At 38.3% G+C, this 21,581-nt stretch overlaps 1 non-coding gene across 1 annotated transcript; it reads left to right on the top strand.

The window, feature by feature from the left end:
- Positions 1–6,285: 6,285 nt before the first annotated feature.
- LOC143663754 (U2 spliceosomal RNA) lies at positions 6,286–6,475 on the top strand. Its single transcript, XR_013166140.1, has one exon. It is a non-coding gene; the product is annotated as a U2 spliceosomal RNA (small nuclear RNA).
- The last annotated feature ends 15,106 nt before the right edge of the window (positions 6,476–21,581 follow it).

Genomic DNA, 21,581 nt, shown 5'->3' with positions numbered 1-21,581 from the left:
ACTACCACTCTCCAGCAGAACTTAGGCATCTGACAGCAGTGGAATCCCTAGTAAATGGCCCAGATCCCCCTTCAAGGTGGGGCTCATTGTCCCAGTGGCTGGGAGTGTTGGTGGCTGACAGTTCTCAGCTCACTTACACTCTGGATGACCTTGGCCAATGTCACACTCCCACTCTGGGGTAGCCTCATCTAATTTCTGATGGATGGGGAGGGTTCTTCTGAATGTAGAACAATTCGGAAGGCCACTTCAGCTGGAAAGTTCCCAGTAGCACTCGCTGAAGCCCCTGTTGCAACTGCAAGCCCAATTCTGCCTCATTCTAATCTGCATCCTCAGAAATGTTCCTGACAGACAGCATTCCCCAATAACTATTTGCCAACAAATCACTGAGTCTCAGAATCTGTTTCCAGTGAGTAGACTCAAGACAGGAATTTATTCTAGTACTACCTGTGCCTCAGAGCCTCTGGCTGTGGCAACAAACTACAGGCAACTAATTTGTTCAAATCAATGTATTTGCATTTTTTGGAAGAAACTTTCTCAAAGCCTTTTCAAAGTTTCCTAGGAAGGAGAGGTTCCCAGATATATTTACTTACTTTTTAGAAAAAGTATAAAAACAATTCTAATTTATAATAAAATTATAAATACAATTGCATTTTAAAAGAGGGACAAAATGCATGTAATGCCCTAGGTATTCTTTAGGATTGGTAGGAAAGGTTTTGGTTGGGGTTTGGCAGGTTATGATAGGGAGCAATGTCTAACTGAAACTTGCATAAGAGTGACCTCCAGAGTAGCCTCTCAACTCTACTTGAACTCTCTCAGCCACTGATACCTTATTTGTTACACTTCTGTTCCCCCTTTTGGTCAGGATGGCATTGTTGATCCCACAGTGCCAGGACAAAACTCATCCCTGGGAGTCATCTCCCATGCTGCCAGGGAGACTTTCATCCCTGGATGTCATGTCCCACGTAGGGGGTAGGGCAATAGTTTCACTTGCAGAGTTGGGCTTAGAGAGAGAGAGAGGCCACACTGTTTAAGACATTTATTTATTAAAGTCTAGAAGTTTAAAGATCTTTCAAAATCACTAAATACGGATAGACCTAATTGTATTGTTTTTTTATGGCCATCCAGTATTCCACAGCATGGATGTACCATTTAATCACTTCCTGGGGTAGAGACTTCTAGTACTCGCCCATATCCCTTTTTATACTTTTTCTAAAAAGTAAGTTGTACTCTCCTTCAGACAACATGCAGGGATTATATTTCCTGCTCTGTTGTAGTTATTTGGAGCAACAAGACTAGCTTTGGCCAATGGATTGAGAGAAGAAGTGACCTGTATCACTTCTGGGCTGTATCACTTCATTGCAGGTGTGAAACCTTCCAGCATTCTATTCACTGCTCCAATGGAAAAGTTCCCCTGTTGAGATGGTGGAGCCAGAAGATCAAAACAGACTGGATTGCTGAATTCCAAAGTGAAGGAGAATTTCCCAAGGGGTTGCCTGGATCAAGAGCAAACTTTGTAGTGCTTACACTTTGCTGTGTTATATTACTGAGATTTATTTTAACCTTAGCAGCATAACCTAGCACATTCTAATTCAACACTCTAATGGGCATTTAGGTTGTTCCCAATTTTTCACTATTACATAAAATGCTGTAATGAACATCTTTCGTACATATCTTTGAATACAGGGTAAATATTCCCATAGAATAGATGCTCAGAAGAGGAATGTATGGGTCAAATGGTATTCACATTTAACTTGGAGAGAAACATCAAATCATCCTCTGCAATCTGTACTAATTTGTGTATCTACCGATAGCATCTTTCCCCCTTCAATGGATGTTATCTTTCTTTCTATTTTTTTTCTTTTTTACTGAATTGAAGTCTTCATTTGTTGTTCCCAGAGTTTAAGCAATTTTTCATGTTTTCACTGGCCATTTGCAATCCTTTGGTATCTTGCCTATCCATATTTTTCCATTTACTTTCTATGTTAAAGGAAATTTTTAAAAATCTCTTACCTTTAAGAAAGGTTTTGCATCCTTTGTAATTAAAGGTACCCCCTCCCTTGACTTCCTAAAGGTGTCCCTGTGTTCATTTACTCAGTCATTGATTCTTTCACAAATATTTATGGAATAGTTGCAAAACAGAGTCTGTGACCTTAAGGAGCTTTAGGTCTATCAAGGAAGAGTGACATTAAACATGTCCATTTTACTTGTCTCTGGCTTTATTATCAGTCAGGAAAGCAGCAGAGGGATCCTGTGAAATGCATTGTAAGGAAGCACTAGAGGGGTGGCAGATAACCAAGGTCTCACTTGTTTCCATGAGACTTAGCAGCAGCAATAAATATTTTCTGAGCCCTGGAGTAGGCTCTTGGAGTCATGGAATATGATATTGTTAGTACTCTCATTTTACAGATGTAGAAGCTGAACTCCAGAAAAGCTAAGTCACTTATCCAAATTCTCCTAACTCCCAACCTAATGGTCTGTGTGTTCTCTCAGATTACCTTTGTAGGGTACCAAATGCTCATAACCCCTTAAAGGTGCAAAGCAAGGGAAAGGTGAGTGCCTCTGCTGGTGAGTATAAAAGATACAGTCCCTACCCTCAATGGATTTTCTAAAGAGTCCGTATTATTTCTTTCTAAAATAACATTTGTATCATTTGGCTAAAAGCTTATTTTACAAAAGACAAAAGGAAAATCGGCTTATGTGGGCCCTTAATAAAATTTATCTAAAAGTTTGAAATTTGCATTTGGGCAATTATTTTCAAAAGGAAGTTGAAACTCTCCTGACAAGAAGCTATCACCAAAACAAAAAGAGATTATGCTCCTCTGGTTTGGTTTCTAATCCTGACATTTCACTTGCATCTTCGTGAATAGAAAACCCAAGACCCTCAGGGAGATGCCTCCTGTAACAATTGCTCAGTCTTTCCTTACAGATGCATTTCAGAACTCTGGGAATGTTAGAGGAAAAATTAGGCCAAGCACATTGGGACCACTAGCCATATTCTTTAAGCCTCAGTTTTCTCATAAGTAAAATGGGGATGATAATATGACCCCAAAAGGCTGACGGGAAGATTAAATATGATGATACATGTGACTAGTCATCCTGTTTCAGGGTGAGTGATCAATAAATCTCAGCTATCACCATTGCCTTTATTCTATTTCATGTCATCCTCTATTCCTTGTTTAGTAACATCCTGGGCACCTGAGCAGTCACATCTGAGAAAGCCGAACTGTAAACCACAGCCGTGAGAGCTGCTTAACCATCTGCCTGTGTTTTGAATACTTCAAAAACCAATGAACCCTGAAGAATAAACGAGGAATCAATCCTTGCAAATGAATCATGGAGCATCATTCATTGTGTTTCACCCCTGGTAAAGAGTGCACTCCCTTGCTTTCAGGTATTAGGAGGAACTGAGACCTCAGCAGTTCCCAGCTTTAGAGCCTCCCCAGCCCAACTCCCCCAATCCCCCCTTCGCTTCTCATTTACATTAAAACCTGAATTTTCTTTGTGGGACTTTTTATTTATGCTGGCTCCACTGTCTCCTCTGTGAAGTTGTGCAGATTCACAAAGCTAGCCTTTAAAAAAAAAAAAAAGTCCTCATGTATAGAAACAAAAACCCCTTCTTGGGTTCAGGCTGTCAGGAAGGGATGGATGGGCAGCCCCCTGGGTAGGAGTTAAGAGACCAGGATTTATTACCAGGGCTTATTATTTGACCTGAATTTCTTTGGGCCTCAGTTCCTTCTGCTGGAAATGGGACAGGGCTGGCAAAGGATCCTTGCTCCTGGTCTGCATCAAAAGGGTGTTGGGAGAATTAACGAGATGGTGTCTCAAAGGCCACTCGAGTTCCTCAGAGAATGGTGCTCTCTAAATACAGGGCATGATTAGGTGTCACGCACAGGAAAATCACAAGGGAGATTGTCCAGGCGTTCCACAGTGCACCTCTCAGGCACTCTTCGCCTGTCACTGTAATTGCACAGACACTTTAATAATGGAGGCAGAGCACTTACTGGTCAGAAGGTGGCAGGTCACAGGTGCAAGGTTCTGTTTGAGGACATGTGCAAGCCTTAATAATAGCCTGGGGGCAGGCAGCAGAGCAGACACCAGAAATCCTTCCAGGGGTTTACGGGACTTCCTGCCTCTCTACCTCTGCTCACCCTCCTGGAGGTGGGAATCCTGAACTAGCTGGCAGGAATTGAATGGGAGGGAATGCTAACGAAACTCCCTTCCTTTACAAGCTCAGATTCAAAAGAACAAACCCAGGCTTTTTCCCTGTGAGGGGAAGTGTTCGCTGACACCTGAAGCAATTGCGGATTAATGTGTGTCTACAGAATAGAAGCTCACTCTGGGTTCTGTATTAAATATTTGGCCTTAAGTGAGTGGGCGAGCAGGGGCTGTGCGGGTCTGCTTGTGTTTGTTGTGACTCTCAGGTGAGGACTGTAAGGAGACGGGCCTGTCAGGTGGGCCCAGCTGGCTGGGGTTGCTGGGAAACAGAGTTGAGAAGAGTTAAAGGGGGGGATGGGGGGTGGGGAGGTTGGCTTCATCAGAATAATCTGTTTCACACAAGGCAGAGCCCTGTTGCCTGGGATCCTGCGAGTTGGGAGGGTCGGGAAGGATCTCCTTGTGTAGAGGGGCCTAAGGGCAGAAGCGGAGTGCGAGGCTAGGATCCCCGGGTAGAATGGAGGAAGGTGCACACATTGTCCTGTCCGCAGACTCTTCAGCCTTCCTTACTGGGAACTGGGGCCACATGACCACCTGTAGACCCAGCTCTCCTCTGGGGATCCCACATCTAAACCCTCCTGCCTTAGGAGTTAAAACAGAGCTGGATTTAGAGCCTAGCTCTGCTTTTTGGGTAAATACATCAACTCTTAGCTTCAGTGTCCTCGTCTATAAAATGGGATAATCGTAGCTACCCTACAGTTGCTGGGAGGACGACCGATGTCTGTCATGGTGAGAGCTCCATAAATGAGGATTAGCAGTGGTGGTAGAGGGATAGTAGCAGGGTTCTCTGAAATCTAGTTGTACATGTAAGATCGTCACGTTATTTGAGGTGTCTGAGTACCTGCCTCGGTAGCCTGTCTCACGCCCCAGAGAGGCAGCTGTCCTATCTCGGGTTTCTACTCCCAGCTGATAGATGTTTACAATGTGGGTCACTTGCCTGCAGGCATCTCTCTTTCTGTGTTTACCGAGCCTCTCCTGCCTGTCATTCATCCACTCAATAAGTATATATTGTAGCTTAAATTCCAGTGGGAAAAGACAGATGATAAATAAAATAAACACTAAAAATGCCTAGTATGTTAGATGAGAATAAGTTCTCTTAAGGAGGAAAAATACCAGTGTGAGACTGCAATTTTAGAGAAAATGACCCAGAAAGGCTTCACTGAGAAGAAGAGAGTTACATAAAGACTCTAGTTGGGATGCAGGTGCAGGCAGGGGGCTTCACTGCTGCTATCTGCTGAGCCCTAGGATGGCTACAGGCTGGCGGCACCCAGAGAGACACCCCTTTGGTTCTACCTGAGAGACTGCCCTTCTCCCAAGGCAACACCAACTCAGCAGCTTCATGCAGAAGCCAATAAAGGGAGACCCAGGAACCATACCAGAAAGAACCATCATCTTAGGCAGGCCTTCCACAGGACAAAGGAAAGAGGGCAAGACATGCTACAGGTCTTCAAGGACCCAGAAAGACCTGCAGGTTCAAAGTGGGATCCAGGCTTGGAGTGCAGGTGGGCCTGCTTCCTTGGCATTACAGTTTGCTAGAAATGCTGCATTTCAGGCCCGAGCCCAGATTACTGAAACAGAATGTGTATTTTAACAAGACCCCCATGTGATTCGTGTGCACATTCAAGTCCATTTTTGCTGAACAGAATATGGTACGTGTGTCTGTCTCACTTGTGTAGGGTTTATATGCTGGGATTCCCTTGCTATAGTTAGAGAGAGCAGAGGACCTCTGTTTTTTTGTGGTGGGAGAAGGATATGGTATCCCCACATCCTCAGAGAACAAAGTTCCTTCTATATAGTCGCTCTGATGTTTTCAGCACTCAGATTCCTTCTTTGGACAAATGAGGTGAAATGGTAGTGAGATGACAGAAACAGGTAAGAGGAAGGAATATTCCACTCCTTTTTTAAAAATATTTTTTATTATGAAATATATATACAAAAAAAGCAAGAAATTTCAAAGTACATTATATTGAATAGTTATAGGACAGATTTCAGAGTCTGGTATGGGTTACTGTTCCACAATTTCAGGTTTTTCCTTCAAGCTGCTCCAAGATACTGGAGATTAAAAGAAATACCATCACTTCTCGGCCTTTTGGCTAAGATCAAGTGTAGTATCTGTTCTTATCAGTTTAATATCTGATACGTCCTCTTCCGAGGACAATATATTAAATGGATTTTTGGAATTAGGAGATGGAATAGGAGCTTGCTCCGTCCACTCCACGCATCGACCTGGTATTGCAGTACTTCCAGGAATGGTGCACCTGCCTCGGGGGAACAATAAATGTATAAAAAGTTAAAAAAAAAAAAAAAAAGAGATACCACTATAATGATTCAGCAGTCAGGCTTATTCATTAAATCCTATCTTCTCTAATAACTCATCCTTCCCCTTTGATCCTGCTCCCAATGTTTAGGGGAATTTTGTCTCTGCCCTTTTAACTTTTTCATGTTGGAAAGGGGTGTCAATAATATGGCATAGGGGGATGGAACTAGTTGATATTCTTGGAGAGGCTGGCCCCTCTGGGTTTCAGGACTTATCTGGCCTAGGAACCCATCTGGCGGTTGTAGATTTCTGGAAAGTAATCTTAGTATATGAAACTTTTATAGAATCTCAGATAGAGCCCTAGGTGTTCTTTAGGGTTAACAGGAATGTTTTTGGTTGGGGTTTAGTAAACCGTGGTGATTAGTAATATCTAGGTGAAGCTTGTGTAAGAGTAGCCTCCAGAATAGACTCTCAACTCTGTTTGAACTCTCTTAGCCACTGATACCTTATTTTGTTATATTTCTTTTTATCATTTTGGTCAGAAAGGTGTTAGCAATCCCATGGTGACAGGGCCAGACTTGTTCCTGGGAGTCATGACCCACTTTGCCATGGAGACTTTCTCTCCTGATGTCATGTTCCATGTAGGGGGTAGGGTAATGATTTTACTTGCAGAGTTGGGCTTACAGAGAGGCCACATCTGGGCAACACAAGAGGTTGTCTGGAAGTAACTCTTAAGCATAACTATAGATAGACTTAGCTTCTCTGCTACAGAAATAAGCTTCATAAGAGCAAGCCTGACGATCAAGGGTTTGGCCTATTGACTTGGGAGTCCCCAATGTTTGAGACAGTATCAGGGATTTCCCTGGTGGTAAAGCTTAATAGTTCCATATTTTTACTCCCTCCCTTCAAGGGACTTTGCAAATACTTTTTAATTATCTGCTCAAGATACTCTGGGATGTATCCAGTACTACATTAATCTATACAGAATTATAAACCCTCATTCCTTTTCTGGGCTCCATGTATTTGGATTGTTTAATGAGCTATCCATACATGCCGAGTTAGATTATGTGCTACAGAAAATTTAGGTTTTGAACAAAATAAACCTCTTACTTTGTTCTTGTATAGTAGGTGAAGCTCTAATAATCAACAATGTCCTCTTTACCCTTGTATTCTGATCCCCCTTAGTCCTGGTCTGACTGGCTTTGTTCCTATCTCTAATTGAAACCTGATCTCATCTTTGGTTTCTTTAACAGTTGTTGTATGTAGCAATGCTGACTTTCAGAACTGCAGAGCTCCAACTCTGAGTCTTAGGTGTCACACAGGTAGCCAGAGTTCCAGGAAGATACCAGATTATACATACATAGCACAACATCTCAAAATTTAGAAATAACATTTACAGTTCCAGATGAAATGTGATGGCTCTAAGAGCTTACAATCTAGGCCCCGATTTTCTTGTAGATATTTTCTAAGAGAGACCATACAATATTTGTTCTTTTGTTTCTGGCTTATTTTGCACCACATCATGTTCCCAAGGTTCAGTCAACTTGTTGCATGCCTCATGACTTCCTTCCTTTCTGTAGCCACACAATATTCCATCATATGTATATACCACAGTCTGCCATTCTACTTCTCAGTCATTGCATCCTTCAACCACCTCCAGCCATTGGGCATCATGTATAAGATTCAAAGTTAATAATCCATGTCTCACATTATCCTCACTTAGTTGTACAATCATCATCATTCTCAATTTTCATTGCTCCAAACAGAAAAGAAACTGAAAAACATACCCTCACCAAAAAGAAAGTCCAGACCTCCCCCTAGCTCTTCTCTTTCCCTTCAACTATTTACCTCTGATATTTCTTTGGTACTGTTGATGTCTTCCTGTTAAATATAGACATAGCATACAATAGTTGTTTTCCCCCATACTGCTCTATTACTGACTCTTTGTACAAGATTCATACTTTTGGAGTAGTACATGCAAGAACTTATGTATATTTGTAGTTTAATCGGTGGGATACATGGCTCTATACAACCCCCTTCAATCATGTTCACCTTCAATATGGCAATATTACTTATAAACCAACTAATGAACTGCCTTCACTTCTGTCCATTCCCTTACATCTAAGTTCAACCTTATTGGCTATCCATTCACCCATTTCTAGCTTCTGTGCATCTCTAGGTGCCCTATATTCTATAAGCCTCTGTGTTTACCTTTACCAAGGTCATACTAGCAAAATCATACAGTATCTATCTTTTTGTGTCTGACTTATTTCACTCAGCATTATGTCCTCAAGATTCATCCATGTTGTCATATGCTTCAGGACTTCATTTTGTCTTTCTGCTGCATAATATGCCAACATATATGTCATGGTTTGAATCTATTATGTGCCCCAGGAAAACTGTTTTAATCGTTATCCAATCTTGTGGGAGCAGCCATTTCTTTTAATCCTCATTCAATATTGCAGGACAGAAACTTCTGATTTTATTATCTCCATGGAGATGTGGCACACCCAATTGTGTGTGACCTTTTGAATAGATGAGATGTGACTCCACCCATTCTGGAGGGGTCTTGATTCATTTATTTGAGTCCTTTAAAAGAGGAAACATTTTGGAGAGACAACAGAGACAGTTGGAGAAAATTGATTCGCAGAACAGGGACAGGGATGTTTAGAGATGCTTGTGGCCCAGCAGATGTCTTCATGAGATGCTAAGCAAGCCAGAACCTGGAGAAAACCAAAGGAAGCCAAAAGATGAAAGCCAGCCCCAGAGAGGCTAAGTGAGGAACCCCCATGGGAACAGAGTCTGAAAGCAACAGAGCCTAGGAGCAAGGGATCAGCAAAAGATCAGCAGGGCTTCCCAGCTGACAGAGGTGTTCCAGATGCATCAGCTTTTCAAATTAAGGTATCTTTTCCTGGATGCCTTAGTTTGGACATTTCCATAGATGTAGAACTATAAGCTTGCAACTTATTAAATTTCCTTAATGAAAGCTGTTCCATTTCTAATTTATTGCTTCTGGCAGCATTTAAGAAATGAATATTATAGGTATACACCACATTTTGTCTATCCACTAGTCTATTGATGGGCACTTGGATTGTTTCCATCTTTTGGAAATTGTGAATAAGGCTGTTAGGAACATTGGTATGCAAATGCCTGGTTGTGTCACTGCTTCCTGCTTTTCTCAGTATATACTGAGTAAGTGGTATTGCTGGGTCATGGGACAACTCAATATTTACTTTTCTAAGGAACCGCAAAACTGTATTCCACAGCAGCAGTACACGTTATACATTACTACCGGTAGTGCATAAGTGATCCCATTTCTCCACATCCTCTCCAACATTTGCAGTTTCTTGTTTAATAGCAGCCATTCTTATAGGTATGAGGTGATATTTCACTGTAACCTTGATCTGCATTTCCCTTATAGCTAATGAAAATGAACATCTCTTCATGTGCTTTTTAGCCACCTATATTTACTCTTTGGGAAAATGTTTATTCACATCTTTAGCCCATATTATAATGGGCTGTTGAGTTGTATGATTTCTTTATATACACAAGATACCAAACCTTTATTTGATACTTGATTTTCAAATAATTTCTCCCATTGAATTGGTTGCCTTTTCACCTTTTTTTTTTTACATGGGCAGGCACTGGGAATCGAACCCAGGTCCTCTGTCATGGCAGGCAAGCATTCTTGCCTGCTGAGCCACCATGGCCCACCCCCTTTTCACCTTTTTGACAAAGTCTTTTGAGGCACAGAAACATTTGATTTTGAGGAGTTCCCATTTATCTATTTTTTCTTTTGTTGCTTTTGCTATGGATATAAAGTTTAGGAAGCTACCTCTTATTACTAGGTCTTGAAGATGCTTCCCTATAATTTTCTTCTAGGAGTTGTATGGTACTGGCTCTTCTATTTAGGTCTTTGATCCACTTTGAATTAATTTTTGTATAAGGTATAAGGTAAGGGTCCACTTTCATTCTTTTGGCTATTGATATCCAATTCTCTCCTGCCCATTTATTGAAAAGACTATTCTGCTCCAATTCAATGGATTTGGGAGCCTTGTTGAAGTTCAATTGACCATAAATTTGATGGTCTGTCTCCATTTTGATTCGATTCCATTGGTCAATATTTCTATCTTTGTGCCAGTACCATACTGTTTGACCACTGTGGATTTGTAAAAAGCTTTAAAATCAGGAAACGTTAGTCCTCCTACTTTATTCTTCTTTTTCAGGATATTTTTAGCTATTCGAGATCTCTTCCCCTTGCAAATGAATTTTATAACTAGCTTTTTCAAGTTGTCAAAGTAGATTGTTGGAATTTAATTAGCATTACATTGAATCTGTAGATCAAATTGGGTAGAGTTGACATCTTAACTACATTTAACCTTCCTATCTATGAGCAGGGAATGTCTTTCCACTTACTTAGATCTTTGTTTACTTTTATCAATGTTTTGTAGTTTTCTGTGTTCTGGTCCTTTACAACTCTAGTTAAGTTTATTCCTGAATACTTGATTTCTTTTTCTTTTTTTCTTTTTTGCATGGGCATGCACTGGGAATCGAATCTGAACTTGATTCTTTTAGTTGCTATTTTGAATGGATTTTTTCCGTTATTTTTCTCCTCAGGTAGGTCATTGCTTCTGTGTAAAAACATTACTGATTTTTTGCACACTAATCTTGTATATGCCACTTCGCTGAATTTGTTTATTAGCTCAAGTAACTTTGTTGTAGATTTCTCAGGATTTTCCAAGTATAGTATCATGTCGTCTGCAAATTATGAAAATATTAATTCTCCCTTTCCAATTTGGATGACTTTTATTTCTTCTTCCTGTTTATTTGCTCTAGCTAGAACTTCTAGTACAATGTTGAATAACAGTGGTGACAGAGGGTATTTTTGTCTCATTCTTGATCTTAGGGGAAAGCTTTCAGTCTCTCCCCATTGAGTATGACATTGGCTATGGGTTTTTCATATATGGCCTTTATCATATTGAGGAAATTCCCTTCAATTCCTACATTTTGAAGTGTTTTTATTAGGAAAGGATGCTGAAATTTTGTTGAAAGCTTTTTTAGCATCAATTGAGATGATTATGTGATTTTTCCCTTTCGGTTTGTTAATGTGCCGTATTACATTGATTGACTTTCTTGCGTTGAAATATCCTTGCATTCCTGGTATAAACCCCACTTGGTCATGGTGTATGATTCTTTTAATGTCATTGCATTCGATCTGCTAGGATTTTGTTGAGAATTTTTGTATATTTATTAGGGAGATTGTTCTGTAGTTTTCTGTCTTGAACCATCTTGACTCAGTTTTGGTATTAGAGTGATGTTAGCATCATAAAATAAGTTAGGTAGTGCTCCTTTTTCCTAAAAATTTTGGAAGAGTTTGAGCAGTATTGGTATTAGTTCTTTTTTGGAATATTTGATAAAATTCCCATGTGAAACCATCTGGTTCTTGGCTTTTCTTTATAAGGACAAATCTGATGACTGATGAATCTCTTTACTTGTTGAAATCTCCTATTTCTTCTTGAGTCATTGTAGATCGTTCATGTGTTTCTAGGAATTTGTACATTCCATCTAAGTTGTCTAGTTTGTTGGTGTATTTGTTGTTGTTCATAGTATCCTCATGAATTTTTAAAATTTCTTCACGGCCCATGGTAATGACCCCCATCATTTCTGATTTTCTTTATTTGCATCCTCTCTCCTTTCTTTCTTTGTCAGCTAGGGGTCCATCAATTTTATTTATTTTCTCAAAGAACCAGTTTTTGGTTTTATTGATTTTTTTTGTTTGTTTGTTTTGTTCTTCAATTCATTTACTTCTGCTTTAATCTTTGTTTTTTTTTTTTTTTCTTCTTCTATTTGCTTTGGAGTTGGTTTGTTGTTCCTTCTCTAGTTTCTCTAGGTGAGTGGTTAAGTCCTCAATTTTTATCTTTTTAATTTTTAAATATAAATTAGTACAATAAATTTCCCTCTCACCTCTGGCTTTGCCACATCCCATAAGTTCTGATACATTGTATTCTCACTTTCATTCGTCTCCAGATATTGACCAATTTCTCTAGCAATTTCTTCTTTGACCCACTGATTGTTTAAGAGTGCATTATTTAATCTCCATATATTTGTGAAAGTTCTTGTTCATTGGTGGTTATTGATTTCCAGCTTCATTCCATTGTGATCAGAGAAAGTGCTTTGAATAGTTACAGTGTTTTTTTAAATTTATAAAGATCTGTTTTGTGTCCTAGCATATGGTCTATCCTGGAGAGCATTCCATGAACACTAGAGAAGAACACCCCATGGTGTTTTGGGGTGTAACAATCTATGTATGTCTGCTAGGTCTAAGTCCTTTATCAAATTGCTTAAGTCCTCTATTTTCTTGTTGATCCTCTCTTTCTGGTTGTTCTATCTATGGAGAAGAGTGGTGCTTTGAATTCTCCCACTATTATTGTTGACACATCTATTGTTCCCTTTAGGTTTGCCAATGTTTACCTCCTGTACTTTGGTGCTCCTTGATTGGGAATATAAACATTTATGTTTATTATTTCTTCTTGGTGAATTCTCCCTTTTATTAATGTGTAATAAATTGCCCTCCCATGTCTCTTATGATGTCTTTGCATTTAAAATCTATTTTGTCTTATATCAGTGTAGCTACTCCTGCTTTCTTTTGGTTACAGCTTGCATGGAACATCTTTTTTCATCCTTTCAATTTCATAATATTTGTATCCTTGTGTCTAAGATTAGTCTCTTATTAGCAGAATATAGATGGACCATATTTCTTAGTCCATTCTGCCAGTTTGTATCTTTTAATTGGTGAATTTAGTCCATTGACATTCAAAGTTATTACTGTAAAGGCATTTCTTGAATCTACAATCTTATCCTTTGGTTTTTATTTGTCAAATCTATAAATTCTTTTCCCTTTTTCTCTTTTTATCCTTTAAGTTACTGTAACCGGTACTCTTCTATTCTTGGCACTCCTCCAAATGTCCCTCTCCTGTCTTTTTCTTTCTCTTTTTTCAGTTGACAGAATTCCTTTTAGTATCCTAAAAGTATTATTTCTTATAGGGTCAGTCTCGTTGACAAATTCTCTCTGCCTTTGTCTTCTGAAAATTTTAATCTCTCTTTTACTTTTGAAATACAACTTGGCTGGATAAAGAATTCTTGGCTGGAAGTCTTTCTCTTCCAGGATCTTAAATATATCATACCACTGCCTCTTGCCTCTATGGTACCTATTGAGTAGTCCGAACTCAGTCTGATGTCTCTTGCATGTGATGAGTCACTTCTCTCTTGCCACTCTCAAGATTTTTTGTTTCTCTTCAGCATTTGATAGACTGATTAGTATGTGTCTTAGAATAGGCCTATTTGGATTTATTCTATTTGGGGTTTGTTGGGATTCTTTGATTTGCATATTTATGTCTTTTATAAAGGCTGGGAACTTTTTCCCCATTATCTCTTCAACTAATCTTCCTACCTCTTTACTCTTCTCCTTCTGTGACACTGTTGATTCTTATATTTGTGTGCTTCATGTTGTCCTTTATTTCCCTGAGATCCAATTCAATTTTTTCCATCTTTTTTTTTTTTGCCATTCATTCTTTTGTGAATTTGAATTCAATCATCTAATTGTGTTATTCTTTCTTCTGCCTCTTCAAATCTGCTGTGTATCTATCTAGTATATTTCTAATTTGGCCTACAGTATCTTTCATCTCTGTGATACCTGCTATTTTTCTACTTATCTTTCAAATTCTTCTTTATGCTCTTCTAATGTCTTCTTGATATCCTTTACGTCATTAGTCAATACACTGAATTTATTTAGGAGAGTTGTATGAGCATCTTTAATTAGTTGTTTCAAAATCTGTGTCACCTCAGGTGTTTTAATTTGCTCATTTAGCTGGTCTATATCTGCTTGCATCTTCATATGCTTTGTGATTTTCTGTTGGCCTTGAGACATTTGATTATCTTTGCAGGGTTGTTTTGAAAGTTGATTTCTCTCAGTCATCTAATGTTTCATATTTGCTTAGGTTTGCCTTGAAGGTTTCCCTTTGCACTTGGTTTGTCAGTAATTTCCTGCCAAACCAAGGTCCCCACCTCATGCAGGGAATGCAACTCTACTTGAGGATCTGTTTGAAGCTAGACAGATAGGCAGTTTGCCAGACTGCACATTCCATTTCTTTCTAGCAGATGGTACACTTGAGCCTCTTCTTGTCCTCAGGCCTCTCTCCAACTACAGTAGTTGGATAAGCTAAATGGAGACCTGGTGCAATTATAGCCAAGTACGCTGATCCTGGTGCATACTGGAAGCCACCAGCCCCAGGACTGGGGAGATGGGCAGTGTGCACCTCAGTGGAGATTCCACTTGTGGTCCTCTTGGGACTGGTGGCTCCCAGACTCATGCTTGCAATGATCTTGGGTTGTGGGTGTGTCAGCTACCCCTATCCATAGTTAATCTGCAAATACCTGCCAGCTAGAAACGGTACAGGGTATGGGGCAGGGTACAGGGCATGGAATGTGGTGTGGGGTGTGACACAGTGTGCAGTGTGTGGGTGGTGTGTGTGGGGTCACAGAATGGGGTGGGTGAGGCTCAGGGTGGGGCGTGGCATGGGATGACACATGGCTGGAGGTGGCATGATGCTGTATATGGGGGTGGGAGTGAGGTACAGGGTGTGGCACAGCATGGAGCAGGGGGATGCAGAGCAGCAAGGCACAGGACACTGGAGGGGCAGGACATGGGGATGCTTGGTGTGGGGAGCACAGCACAAGTACACAGGGCACAGGGGTGTGGGGTGGGAGTGTGGGGCGCAGCCTGGGTGCATGGGTGCACAGGATGTGGTACAGGGGTGCAGCACAGAGTTGTGCATGCACAGGGCATAGGTTGGCAGGCATAGGGGTGCAGTGCATGATGTAAGGTGTGCAGGACGAGGGCAGGCAGTTCTTGAAATAAGGTACCCAGGCTAAGATAACTTGGATCAAGATTGCATCAATCACAGACTTGGGAGCTTCAAACCATCACAATTTCATAAAGGACTAAGATCTAGACTATGTAAAGAACTCTTACAACTCAATAATATTACATCTGTTAGCCCAATTAAAAATTGGCAAAAATTTGAAGAGACACTTGACCAAAGATATTTAGGAACAAATACCTAGCCTATTCCACTGATCTATAAGCTTTCCCCAATACCACCTGTCTTGATTAGTGTGATTTTTGTTTGTTTGTTTATTTTTGACATTAGCAGGCTCCAAGAATCGAACCTAACCTGGGTCTCTGGTATGGCAGGAGTGAATGCCCAATTAGTGTGGTTTCATGGTAAGCTTTGAAATGAGTGAGTCCTCCAACTTTCTTCTTCTTTGTCAAAATAATTTTGGCTATTCCAGTTCCTTTGCATTTCCATATAAATTTTAAAATCAGGCTATTAATGTCTACAAAAAATGCTAATTGGTATTTCAGGGAATCTATAGATTAATTTGGAGAGATCAACATCTTATTATATTGAGTCTTCTAATCCACAAACCTAATAGATACCTATTTATTTAAATATTCTTTAATATCTTTCAGCAATGTTTTATAGTTTTCAGTGTCCAGGACTTGCACATATTTTGTTAAAATTATCTCTAAATATTTCATTTGCTATTATATCTGATATTTTCCTCTAAAATTCTAATTGATCATTACTAGTATATACAAATACAATTGATTTTCGTATAGTAGGATCTTATATCTTTCATTTTATTAAGCTGATTTATTAGTTCAAGTGAATTTTGTAGATTCCTTAGTAATTTCTTCACTGATAATAATGTCATTTGTGAAGAGATGTTTATGTCTTCCTTTCTAATTTATACATCATTTATTTCTTTTTCTTGCTTTATTACCCTGGTTAGAGTCACGAGTCAGTACAATGTTAAATGAAAGTGGTAAGAGCATACATCTTGCCTTGTTCCTGATTTTAGGGGCAAAGCATCCGTCTTTCACCATTAAGTATGATGTTATCCATAGACTTGAAGATTCTCCTTATTAGATTGAGGAAATTTTCTTCTAGTTATCATTTGCTTAGAGCTTTATCATGGATGGATGTTTAATTTTGTTAAAATGCTTTTATTGCATTTTTTGAGATGATCATATGTACTTCAGTCTTTTGGTACAGTGAATGATACTGAGTTTCAAATGTTAAACCAACTTTGCTTTCATAGGAAAAACCTCACATTGTTCTTTTAATAATATCCTCTATTATCTGTGGATAACAGGTAGGCAGCACAGCCTGATGCCTTTTTCTGTGACCCATAAATTAACACTGTGCTTGGGAATATATTAGCTAGGCTCATAGAATGGGATGATAAATGCCAGCTAACTCCCTTCTCCAGAGTGCATTGAGGTAAAATTCATCCTCTGGCAGAAAGTGGCCTACCAGCCTTTTGCCCTGAGCATGTGTAAACAATCACTGGAGACAGTATGGCTAAAGTATGTAAGTTTTATGAAACCCAGCTCAATCTGCTGATACATCTGTCCCTATTGGAGAGGGAGCAGTGTCCCTCCTCTATTATACAAGCACAAGTCAGGTACTGCACATAGTCCACCTCCCTGAGTTGGCTACAGATTGAGACCCAATGGCCATAGGGAACTGACTCTCACCATTGAAGCTGAACTTACTATGTCTCTTCTCTATGTGAGAACATGTTGTTCCATCCAGTGCCAGTATGAGTCATTATTTTATTAGTGGCCCTGACACCTGAAACCCTCAGTACTACTGATTATTCTCTTTGCTACCCTCCATGTTGTGAGACTTCTTCCCTAGAGGTGGAAATAAGTGTTCCTCATTTTGATTGACAGTTTGGCACGGCAAACAAGGTGCTGACAGTTCTGTAGTTTGGTGCCGTGGGCAGGGTGCTGACAGTTTGACATTATCCTTCTTATATACTGCTGGATTCAATTTGCTGACATTTTGTTAAATTTTGCATCTATATTCGTGATGGAAATTGGACTATAATTTTCTTTTCATGCCATGTTTTTGTCTGCCTTTGATATCACAGTAATACTGACCTCTTAAAATGAATTAGATATGCTCCTCCTATTTTCTGAAAAAGTTTGTATAAAATTTTTATTATTTCTTCCTTAAAATGGTTTTCCTTTCTGGAGAAATATCTGACTATAATTTCATTTTCTGTAGTATATACAGGGCTATTCAAGTTATGTACTTCTTCTTGATTGAGCTTTGGTGATTTATGTCATTTAAGAAATGTGTTCATTTTATAAATTGTAAAATTTATTGCCATGAATTTGCTCATAGTATTATTTTTTGTTTTTTCACTTCAGCATCTGTAGTTATGTACCCTTTTATTTTCCTGATATTGGTAAATATGTCTCTCTTTGTTTTTCTTGATTAGTCTGGCTAGAGATTTGGCAAATTTATTGATATTTATAAAGAATCAGTGTTTGGTTCATTGGTTTTCTCTATGTGTTGTTCATTTTCTATTTCCTTTATTGCCATTATTATATTTATTATTTTGTCCTGTACTTACTTTGGGCTTAATTTGCTCTTCTTTTTCTAGTGCATTTTTTTAAGTTGAAGCTTAAATCATCAAATTTATACTTTCTTTTTATCTTATTGAAGCATTTAGTTTTATAAATTTCCCTCTAAGCACTGCTTTAGCTACTCTGACATTTCACATTTTCATTTTTTTTTCACTTTAAAATGAATTCAACTCTCCATGGGTCATTTTGAAGTGTGATATTTAATTTCAAGCTACTTGGAAATTTTCCAGATTTTTTATGCTGATGATTTTATTAATTTCATTTTAATTGAAGACATACTTTGTATGATTTCAAAGATTTTAAATTTATTGAGACTTGTTTTGTGTCCCAGAATATGGCCTAACTTGAGGTGTTCCATGAGGATTTGAAAAGTACATTAGCCTGTTGGCACAGGATAACGTGCTTTATAAATGTAAATCAGGTCAAGTTGGTTACTGATTTTCTATTTTTTTTTCTGTGATTAAGATAAATGATTGACAGATAGGTGTTGAAATCTCCAGCTATAATTGTGGATTTGTGAATATCACTGTTCAGTTTGCATCATGTATTTTGAAAAGCTCTGTTATTAGATGCCTATACATTTAAGATTATATCTTCTTGATGAATTGATCCTTTTATCATTATGAAATGTTTCTCTTTACCTAGGTAATACTTCTAATTCTGAAGTCTACTTTGTTTACTATTCGTATTACATGTTTTTTATTCTTTTTTTCCCTTCTTGTATTGCTTTGTTTTGGGCTAATTACTTTTTATGATTCCATTTTATTTCTACTTATCTAAGTTATGGCTTATTAGCTATACCTCTTTGTTGTAATTTTTACTGAGTGTTAGAAGGCCTAAGTTATACGTTTTTAACTTATCACAGTCTGATTTAAAATAATATATAATACCATTTCATGTTTATTGTAAGAACCTTACAACGGTATACTTTCAAACTCCCATCTTGTATTATTGTTGTCAAACATTATACTCCTACATAGGTTGTAAACAACAAATTCATGGTTATTATTTTTATTTTAAACAATTGATTATCTTCTGAAGAGATTAAAATGGTGAAAAAATGCATATTATATTTATCTATGTATTTATTATGTATGGCACTCTTTATTGTATGATGTATATCCAAAATAGCATTCTGGTATAATTTGCCTTCTGCTAAAGAACTTCCTTAACATTTCTTGTAATGCAAGTCTCCTGGAACTGAATTATCTCAGTTTTCATTTATCTGGAAAAAACAGACTTAATTTTGCCTTTAGTTGTTGGAAAATATTAAGACTGGGTTTAGAATTTTAGGAGTCTCTTTTTTCCTCTCTCTTTTCAGTAGTTTAAAGGTTTTTCTCCATTGTCTGTCGGCTTACATGGTTTCTGATTCCCATCCCCACCCCCCACCCATTGGCTGCTTTATCCCCAGCTTTCATCAGTTTGATTAAGATAAGTCTTGGGGTGGTACTCCTTATGCTTCCTCTGTTTGGGGTTTGTTGAGAACTGTGAGTTTATAGTTTTCATCAAATTTGGAATACTTTCAGCTGTTATGCTCTCAAATATTTTTTCTTTCCCTCCTTTCTCCTACTCCTTCTAGGATGCTAATTACATGTATGTTAGGCTGCTCTGCATTGTCCCACAAGTTACTGATGCTTTAAAATTTTTTTCTGTGTTTCTTCTCTGGCTTGATTTTGGAAAGGATCTACTGCTGTGGCTTCAAGTTCACCAGTGTTTGCTACTGCAGTGTTTTATCTACTGTTAATCTCCTCCGTTATAATTTTCTATATAGATATCATGCTTTTTATCTCTAGAATTTGTTCAGTTATTTCAAAATATATATATTCATTTCTTTGCTCATCATGTTCAGGTTTTGCTTTATATTCTTCAACATACTTGTAAGACTTATTTATAATGGCAGTTTAAAGATCTTTGTCTGCTGCTTCCATTTTCTCTGTTATTACTGGGTCTATTATTTTCTGGTTTATGGGTCACATTTTCCTCCTTTTTTGCATGCTTAGTAATTTGTTTTGGATGCTGAACTTTATGAATTTTACATTGTTGCCTGCTAGATTTTTTTTTTAACTCCTTTGAGGCACATGATATCTGATTGTCCTATTCTCAATGATGGTAAGATTGAACTGTAGTTCGAGTGGCGCCGGCCTGAATCTTCCATTGTAAAGTTCCCCATGAGCCTTTCACCTAATGTTTCTAACATTTATAGATGAGTATTGCTTAGATTTGTTGTATATTGAGTGTTGTGAACTGGTGATTTTTATATCCTGTCATTTTTTCTGTATTTATTAGCTGGAATTCTTCTATAAAAAGGAACTTTTCCCTCATCAGCTGTTTGCCTTAAAATACCATTTATTTAGGAAAGGCACTATAAATATTTGATTCTTTTCCTTTCATTATCAATTTCTAGACTATTAATTCTGCTTTTAACCAGTATATTTTGTATTATCACCAACATGTATAAACAACACAGGTTTAAAAAGCCACAGGAAATTATAACAGAATCCTAAAGTTGCTTTCTTTTGATACTAAGACTTTGAGGGCTGTTTTTTTTTCCCCTGTCACCCTCAAAGACATACACGAGATTATTAAATGTGGTTATATATGCCTGTTAGAACTCCGCATAAATTACTTTATTTCCTTCTATTTTTTTCCTGTTTTCTCTAGGTTTCCTATATTGAATCGCATTATTCACAGATAAGATAATGTATCTGTGTCTGTGTGCTTGGTGGATGGGGGATTCTATAGTGCATATCTATCTGTCTGTCTAGCACTCAAGTCTTGGTACTTCCCTGTCCTCAAATTACTCTTTTTATAACTGGGAAAGCTACATTGCTAGAATGAAGTCTTTTCTTTGACTGGTTTTACTCTCACAAAAGTTATAATTTATGGGATTTGCCATTTTAAGGCAAAACTGTAAGGTCCAGTGTACCGTATGGAAGTACCAGGGAAGGTTGGAGAGGAGCTCTTGTCCGAGTTCGCCCTGGATTCATGCACTTGTGGGTTACTCCTGAATTGCATCTTCCATGTCATTGGATAGACAGAGTAAATGTTGAAGCCATTACCTACTTGTTGCTTTGTTGTGGTTACATTTTTCCCTTGTAGAAATGATGGTACTCTGGGAGAAAGCAGCTTTCTTTTCTACTAAAGCATCTCTACCCAGGCCACTCAAGCCCCCTCAGGATGCTTTAACAAAAAGAGATTCAAAATTCCCCATCACATGATAAAATATATATATATATAGTCCTTCTACCCTCCAATGTTCTGGAGCAGCTAGAAGGTAAAATCTGAGATGATGGAATGGTAGTACATGGCAAACTCTGGAATCTGTCCTGTAACTACTTATTGAAGAGTGCTTTGAAAACTGCTTTTCTCTTTCTTTGCTTTGTATATATTATACAATTAATATATACAATTATTTTATACAATTTACTGTATAATTGTATATATTATATAACTGTATATATTATACAATTAATATATACAATTTGACACATTTAAAAAAAATGAAATAAAAAATTCCCCATCACAGAGTCCCAGGTCACAGCTAGTTTCTGTCCTGAAGAGTTGATGAGAATGTCGCTAACCTTGCAGGACAGTGGCTGACAGCCAGTC

This window comes from Tamandua tetradactyla, chromosome 19 (assembly GCF_023851605.1).
Source record: "Tamandua tetradactyla isolate mTamTet1 chromosome 19, mTamTet1.pri, whole genome shotgun sequence".
NCBI classification, from domain to species: Eukaryota; Metazoa; Chordata; class Mammalia; order Pilosa; family Myrmecophagidae; genus Tamandua; species Tamandua tetradactyla.
Note: the sequence above shows the minus strand (reverse complement) of the source record. Positions and strands in the feature narration are given on the sequence as shown.